Genomic DNA, 9,084 nt, shown 5'->3' on the forward strand with positions numbered 1-9,084 from the left:
GTTATCTTCTGGATGGACGTGCGCGCAGGTGGTGGAGGTTTACTTCTGCACCTTTTGTTGCGGTGAGAGGAGTGGCTACCTGGGCCGAGTTCCGCACAGCTTTTCAGAAGCTGTATTTTCCTCCTGCACTCCGTCAGTCGAAGGCACGTGAGCTACTGAGTCTGCGACAGGGAGCCATGTCTATTGATGAGTATCAGCAAAAGTTCTTTGATATGCTATCCTATTGCCCCGAGATTGCCGACAGCTCCGAGATGAAGTATAATCTGTTCCTTCAGGACCTTAACCCTGAGATCCATGACCATGTGGCGGTTGACGATGACATGTCCTACGAGGGTTTGGTGAGCCGTTGTCACCAGGCGAAGGACAGCATTCGACGGAACAGGTCTTTCTCTCAGTCGAGACCTGCTAGTTCTTTGGGTCCCCGTGCCCAATCTTTCAAGAAGTCTGGATCTACTTCTTCCTCTGGTTCTGGACGTGTTGTCCATTTCGGTAAGAAGGACAAGTGTGATCATTGTGGGAAGAACCATCCATCCGACAAGTGCCATAGAGCTTCTGGAGCTTGTTTCCGTTGTGGAGAGACTGGTCATATCCGGAGGGATTGTCCACTATACGGGGGAGGCGGTTCTGGTTCTGGTTCAGGATCTGGTTCTCAGGCCACCGTGCAGCAGAGGTCGTAGGGACAACCTGCTGGGAGTTCTCATTTGAGGCCACGAGCTTCTGGCCAGGTGTTTGCCCTGAGACATGATCAGGCAGTGGAGGAGAATGAGAAAGTCATCGCAGGTACATTTTTGCTTTATGGTATACCTTCTCTTGTACTTATTGACACTGGTGCATCTCATTCCTTCATTTCTGCACGTTTTGTTAAGAGGCATAAGTTACCATGCATTGCACTAGACGTAGTGATGTCTGTTTCTACTCCGATGGGCCAATCTACTTTGGCTAAGAGTCTAGTGATGGGTTGCCCTTTAGAGTTCGAAGTGAACATTCTGTTAGCAAATCTCATGGTTCTTGCGATGGATGATTTCGATTGTATTCTGGGAATAGATATGTTGACTACCTATCGAGCTTTAGTGGACTGCTATCAGAGATTAGTAGGCTTTCATCCAGAAGGGAGTGAGAGCTGGTTTTTCTATGGAGAGGGAGCGCGACCCCCGATTCCTTTGGTATCAGCTTTGAGAGCCTGTCGAGCTCTAGAGTCTGGCGGGGAAGGCTAACTTATCTATGCAGTTGATTTGTCCGCTGAGAGCATTGGGATAGAGAGTATTCCTGTTGTAGATGAATTCCCAGATGTATTTCCTGATGAGATTCCAGGTTTTCCTCCTGTTAGGGAAGTCGAGTTTGGCATAGAGTTGATGCCGGGTACTTCGCCTATTTCTCGAGCACCGTATCGTCTGGCTCTGTCAGAGATGCGTGAATTGAAGAATCAACTACAGGATCTTTTGAAAAAGGGGTACATTCGTCCTAGTGTATCTCCTTGGGAAGCTCTTGTTCTTTTTGTAAAGAAGAAGGATGAGTCTATGCGGTTGTGCATTGACTATCGGCAGCTGAATCGAGTCACTATGAAGAACAAGTATCCGTTGCCTCGTATTGATGACTTGTTTGATCAGCTGCAGGGCACTTCAGTTTACTCCAAGATTGACTTGAGATCTGGGTATCATCAGTTGAGAGTCCAAGATCAGGACGTAGCCAAGACTGCATTCCGTACTCGCTATGGGCATTACGAGTTTCTAGTGATGCCATTTGGTTTGACTAATGTGCCGGCTATATTCATGGACCTGATGAACCGTGTCTTCAGGGAGTATTTGGACAAGTTTGTCGTGGTCTTCATTGACGACATATTGGTGTATTCGCGTAATACGGAAGAGCATGTTTCTCACTTGAGGTTGGTACTGCAGCCTCTTCGGGATGAGCAGTTGTACGCCAAGCTGAGCAAGTGTGAGTTCTGGATGGATCGAGTGGTCTTTCTTGGCCATATCATATCCAGGGAGGGGATTTCTGTTGATCCAAGCAAGATTGAGGCGGTGCTTAATTGGTCGCGTCCGACAACGGTTGCTGAGATCCGTAGTTTTCTGGGTCTAGCAGGGTATTATCGTCACTTCATACTGAACTTCTCTCAGCTAGCTCGACCTTTGACGCAGCTTACCCGCAAGGGTGTGGATTTCGAGTGGTCCTCCGAGTGTGAGGAGAACTTCTTTGAGCTTCGACGGCGGTTGACTTCTGCGCCAGTGTTGGCATTACCGTTAGGATCTGGAGGGTATGTGGTGTACACTGATGCTTCTCTTCAGGGGTTAGGTTGTGTCCTGACTCAGAATGGGCATGTGATCGCATACGCTTCTAGACAGCTGAAGCTTCACGAGGACAACTACCCAGTCCATGATTTGGAGTTAGCAGCCATTGTGTTTGCTTTGAAGATCTGGCGTCATTATCTGTATGGCGAGAAATTTGAGATCTTCACCGACCATAAGAGTCTCAAGTATTTGTTCACTCAGGCAGAGTTGAACATGAGGCAGAGACGTTGGATGGACTTGCTTAAGGACTATGATTGCGAGATTAAGTACCATCCGGGAGCTGCTAATCTCACTGCTGATGCTTTGAGTCGCAAGGTGCGACTATCCGCACTTCAGACTTGTTCGATGTCTAGTGCGATCAGTGACTGTTGTACTTCAGGATATACCTTCAAGCATAAGAAAGGTATGCAGAGTATCCAGATGTTTGTGATATTATCTGAGCCAGCTTTGTATTCGCGGATTCGAGATGCTCAGATGTCTGATTCAAAGACCCAGCGTTTAGCTCGTCTAGCTAACGAGGGTAGCTCGTCTGGATTTCATTATCAGTCAGATGGCTTTCTGTGTTTGTCTAGTAGGCTTGTGATTCCTCAGGATGAAGAGTTGCGAGAGGAGATTTTGTCTCAGGCGCATCGCACTAAGTTGAGTATTCATCCTGGGAGCAACAAGATGTACAAGGATCTACGTACTCGTTTCTGGTGGAAGGGAATGAAATGCAGTGTTTATCAGTTTGTTTCGAGATGTTTGGTGTGTCAACAGGTCAAGGCAGAGCACCGACGACCTGGAGGATTGCTTCACAGTCTACCTATTCCTGAATGGAAATGGGAGTTTATCACAAAGGACTTTGTGACCCATTTGCCGGTATCCCCGAGGAACTGGGTTGCTATCTGGGTTGTGGTGGACCGACTCACCAAGTCAGTGCATTTCATTGCCTATAGCCGGGAGTACAATGTGGATCGTATGGCTCGGTTGTACATTCAGGAGATCGTTCGACTTCATGGAGTGCCTGTGAGCATTGTCAGCGATCGAGACCCCAGGTTTACTTCTAGATTCTGGGGGAGTGTTCAGCGTGCGATGGGTACTACTCTCAGTTTGAGTACTGTCTATCATCCGGAGAGTGATGGTCAGTCAGAGCGCACTATCCGTACTTTGGAGGATATGCTTAGAGCGTGTGTCATGGATTTTGGTTCAGTCTGGCAGGATCATTTGCCATTGATCGAGTTCGCATACAACAACAGCTATCATACTAGTATTGGGATGGCATCTTTTGAGGCATTGTACGGGCGACGTTGTCGTACTCCCCTCTTCTGGGAAGAAGTGGGGGAGAGACAGGATGAGGGACCGGAGTTTATCCAGTAGGTGGTAGACATTGTTGATCAGATCAAGAAACGGATTAAGACTGCATAGGATCGTCAGGCCAGCTATGCTAACACTAAGCGTAGGCCTTTGCAGTTCGATGTCGGGGAGAAAGTATTTCTGAGAGTGTCATCTTTTCGTAAAATTCTCAGATTTGGCCTTAAGGGCAAGTTGTCTCCTAGGTTTATCGGTTCGTTTGAGATCTTGGAGAGCATTGGCGATTTGGCTTATCGACTAGCTTTGCCACCGCATCTTTCCAGTATTCACAACGTGTTCCACGTATCTCTGTTGCGATGATATGTGGCGGATGAGTCTCATATTCTGCAGCGGTCTGAGGTTCAGGTAAGCAAGGATTTGACCTATGTTGAGAAACCTATTCGTATCCTGGATTATAAGGATAAGGTTTTGCGGAACAAAGTCATTTCTCTGGTTTTAGTTCAGTGGCAGCGCCGAGGCACTGAGGAAGCTACTTAGGAGCTTGAGAACAGGATGCGTGAAGAACATCCTGAGTTGTTTTGATTTCATTCTTAAGTTGTATTCAGTTGTAAACTCTGTAAGCGTTTGACTGGAATAAAGAATGTTTCTGATTTCTGTTTTACATTCAGTACTTAAGATCTGTTTTCGAGGACGAAACATCTTAAGTGGGGGAGAATGTAGTAGCCCGTACCCGAAATCAGTGATTAAGTGTTAATCAATTCATTAATCCTACTAGTTAAGAGTAAACGTGATTAAGGGAACTCTTAATGGGTTAACGGAGTCCGGAATTGGATTCAGAACACTTGAAAATGGTTTGAGGGTCATCGAGTTCGGAGGATCCGAAGTCAAGGTTCGGACGGACCGAAGTCAGGGTTCGGACGATCCGAAGAGTGGTTCGGGCGCTCCGAACGTGCTGCCGACAGTTGTCATGGATGACATCATCATGCTGACATAAGAAATGACATAATATCGGGTTCGGACGACCCGAAGCCCAGTTCGGACGACCCGAACGTGTTCGGACGACCCGAAGTCCAGTTCGGACGATCCGAACTCCGTCTATAAATAGGGGGTGCCGAGCTCATTTTTGAAGTGCACCAATCACCTCTTCTCTCTCGATTCCTTAGCCTTCTAACTTAGATCTAGGGAATTCTAGGCGTCCCGTGGGGAATCCGGAAGTGGCATAGCAGTTCAGGCGTCGTAGCAGAGCTGTGGCCTAGTTTTGAGGCAATCGACAGCAAAGGGCTAACGACGGACGAATGTATAGCTTTTGCTTCCTATAAATATTTAGGAGTATGCAATAGCTTAGTTAAGGCTTTTAGAGCACTTTAATGATAGTAGTATCATTTGGCAGTGTAGAGCAGACTATAGGCGTGGACCTAGAGTTGGTAGAGCTTGCACTGATTTGAGGTACGAAAGTACTGTTCGAGATATCCTGACTGAGTATGCATGTATTATGTGACTGCATGGTTTATATGTCATTGATTTATGCTGCATTCATTTGCATACTGAGCTATCTCCTTCGAGATGTCTGTTAGTAGGGTTTTTCCCTATCCTGTTAGTGGTTGGACTTCCATCAATTTGGGTCCGGCATATCCACTGGTATTATGGTATGGGAGCCACCTCCTGAAGCGATGGCACAGCGTGCTACATACCAGGGCCCGGTCTATTTCTGTTATCTGATCCTTGACCTCGAGTTTATAGGGAGTTCACTTTGCATGCATGTATACTCATACTCTTGTACTGAGCGTTTTATGCTCATGTCTCGTACTCTGTGTTTTTGGACACCCTATTCCATGGGACAGGTTTGCGATTGGATGAGGCGGGTGGATCCAAGAGGGGCTAGGCAGTGGTTGGTCAGCTGGAGCTTCGCCTAGGTTTTTATTCTGTTGTTATTAGATTGATACAACTGTTCGATCTGGTTGTATAATATTTGGATATTTATAGATTCTTTGCCTCGGGATTGTATATTGTTTATGATTTCCGCAGTTTTATTCTGATATCCATTTAATTAAGTTAATTGCATGCTTAAGTTCTGTTTAGTAGGTGATCCAGGTAAGGGTCACTACACTAGAGCTTGGGCACAGCCTTGCTACGACCCCTGAACACCTCGCCAAAGCTCCGCTGCTTGGCCACTATTACGAACATTGTCCGCTAACTATAAAAATACTACTACCTACTCCAACTCTTAAATAAAGAGTCTTGAAGCCCTTAAAATAGAGCCATTACTGGAGAGGATTGGATTCAATTGCATTCAAATAAACCATTCTCGGCCAATATTTATAGACCTCGATCGGAAGCTTCGATCGCCGGATCGAAAGTTCCGATCGATGCATGCATGCCACGTTCCGATCGGGCCAGAGCGGAAGCTCCGATCCCCTGCATGCGGCTACATGTTCAAGATCAAATGACAAATCTCGGATGATACAGATCGGAAGATCCGATGGCTTTATCGGGTGTTCCGATCGTCTACGTTGCTTCCGAACTGACTTCGCTGGTTTCGATTTGATCGGACGTTCCGACCCTAGTTCGGAAGTTCTGATCCTATTTAGGCCAAATAAGTCCATTAACTATTTTTCGGGCGTTTTGGACCCAAATCCTAGGCCCGCTAGATCATATTAAAACCCTTTAATCATGATTTATTAAATCTAAATATGATTAGTAAATTAATCTTATAAAATGGAACCGGCTACTACATAAATAGTTTTAATTGTCCTTGTCTTAATTGTTGTTTCATTTGAATTGTGAAAAATTCTAGGGGGTATTAAGTCATTTTCATAAATTTTAATAAAGCTAATTGAATACTTCATTTTTTCATTAATTATGGTCTTACTATTACTATTGTTACTAAAAAAATTAAACATGTTTAAACCATTGTTGTCAAATTTGGATTTATAATAACCATTACTATTATTTAATATATTATTATTAAAATATGTATAATTGTTCTTTTAAAATTGTTTAATATTTATAATTAATTATGTAGGAACAAAGGTGATTTGCATAAATGATTTTGAGAATGGATATGAAATCATTTCAATATTACCGGAGTTATTTGAAATTTAACTCATTTCATATCATGTTAATTTTAACTAAATTATTGTTCATTAACAAAATATTAATATAAAATAAATTTTAAAATATTATTTTATTTTATTTTTATTACATTTTATTCAAACTCCTAAATTGTATATAATCTACTTTAGAACGGAATAATTCAAAATGTCTTATCAATTGTCTTTTAAATGCAACATCATTTATTATAAATATGTGAGTTTATTTTGTGAATAGTCTTAATTGTTCTTGTCTTAATTGTTGTTTATTTGAATTGTGAAAAGTCTGGGGGGTATTAAGTCATTTTCACAAATTTTAATAAAGCTAATTTCATACTTCATTGTTGCATTAATTATGGTTTTACTATTACTATTGTTATTAAAAAAAATTAAACATGTTTAAACCATTATTAACAAATTTGGATTAATAATAAACATTACTATTATTTTAAATATTATTATTAAAATATGTCTAATTATTCTTTTAAAATTGTTTAATATTTATAATTAATTATGTAGGAAGAAACGTGATTTGAATTAATGATTTCGAGAATGGAAATGAAATCATATCAATATTACCGGAGATATTTGAAATTTAACTCATTTCATATCATGTTAATTTTAACTAAATTAATGTTCATTAACAAAATATTAATATAAAATAAATTTAAAATATTATTTTATTTTTCTTACATTTTATTCAAACCCCTAAATTGCATATAATATACTTTAGAATGGAATAATTCGAAATGTCTTATCAATTTTCTTTTAAATGCAACAACATTTAATAAAACTTAGTCACATTAGTTTGATTTTGTAATATATTTTTCTCCAAAACTTTTTTTATAATATTTTAGTATAAATCAGTTATTGAATTAAGTTAACATATGCGTATTTATTATCTCATGAAATATATCTAAAATCTAACTTTTTGAAATAACTTTTAAATCATGAACATATGTACCATGATAAAATGTTTTTAAAAATAAAATAAAGTAATTTTTTTAAAAATTTTCGAATGATGGATTGTTTCAAATTTTTTTTTTCTCGTCATAAAAATATATTCATCCCTAATTACAAAGATTTTTTGTTGATCCATTGAATTCTTTTGTGTTGTCGTGTATCTTCGCTTAATTAATTTTTATATCGAGTAATTATATTAATTTTAAATTTTTACATACATCTATCAATTTTAATCAATCAATTTTCAAGTGTGTTCTATACTTTTTACTTCAAAATTGAAGTGCGCAGTTTTTCTCTGAATAGTAAATTTCACGCACTTATTATGTTTGAGAAAACTGCATTTTTTGATACTATGGCCCCGTTTGGTTTCAAAAGTCAGGCCAAAAAAGCACTTTTTTAAGTGCTTTTCATTTAATAAAGTGTTTGGTTGACCAGAAAAGAGCTTAAATAAGCACTTTTTTAAGTCAAAATTAGAGCTTTTTCAAAAGCCAAAAATTATAGCTTAAAAAAGTGTTTTTTTTAAAAAATATCTACCAAATCCAAACGGGGCCTATAATTATTTAGTTTTGTAATTTTTGTCATTTTTGTTATCACATTTCAGTTTTAGCCCTGCAGCTTTTATTTTTGGTAATTTTAGTCTTATTTAATTGGAAATGCTAATGTAACACTGTGAGACCTCTGTCCCACATGAAAAAATAAAAGTTTTAAAATGAGTTTAAACTGGGCTACAATGAACTTATTTAGCAACTTGGGTTAATCATTTTTGTAAAGCGAGGACGAATACAAAGTAGTTGCTATAGGGGCCTATTGTGCAGTCGCGCAAGCACGAACCTAGGTCCGAGGCATGACAAAATGGTATCAGAGACGGTCACCGTCAGAAACACCGAGAAATAAGTGCTATGCGGGACAAAGTTCTACGTGCGTGGGAGCCACCTCTTGAACCTGCGGGACAAAGTGTTACATGACGGGAGCATCTCTTGAACCTGTAGGATCCACCCTAGATTCCCGATGCTGGTGGATCGAAGGTCAGGTCGCGACGAGAACGTCGTGTTCTGAAAGAGGGGTGATTGTGAGACTCCTGTACCACATGGAAAAAATGAAAGTTTTAAAATGAGTATAAAATGGGCTACAATGGACTTCTATAGCAACTTGGGTTAATCATTTTCGTAAAACGAGGACGAATACAAAATAGTTGCTATAGGGGCCCATTGTGCAGTTGCGCAAGGCCCGCGCCGTTACAAATACTGTACACGTTAACGCCACATTGGTACTGCATTTGTTCCACGTCAGTACCAAGTCGAAAAATAGGACTAAAATTGCCACAGAAAAAAGATAGAAGACTAAAATTAAAATTTTAGTTCTCACATGAAATTGAATATTATTTTACAAAAGATCCCTTCCGATATAAAATTAACTATCCATAATATGTAATTCTATAAAGCAAATCGAGAAAG

Source organism: Henckelia pumila, chromosome 2, assembly GCF_033568475.1.
Source record: "Henckelia pumila isolate YLH828 chromosome 2, ASM3356847v2, whole genome shotgun sequence".
NCBI classification, from domain to species: Eukaryota; Viridiplantae; Streptophyta; class Magnoliopsida; order Lamiales; family Gesneriaceae; genus Henckelia; species Henckelia pumila.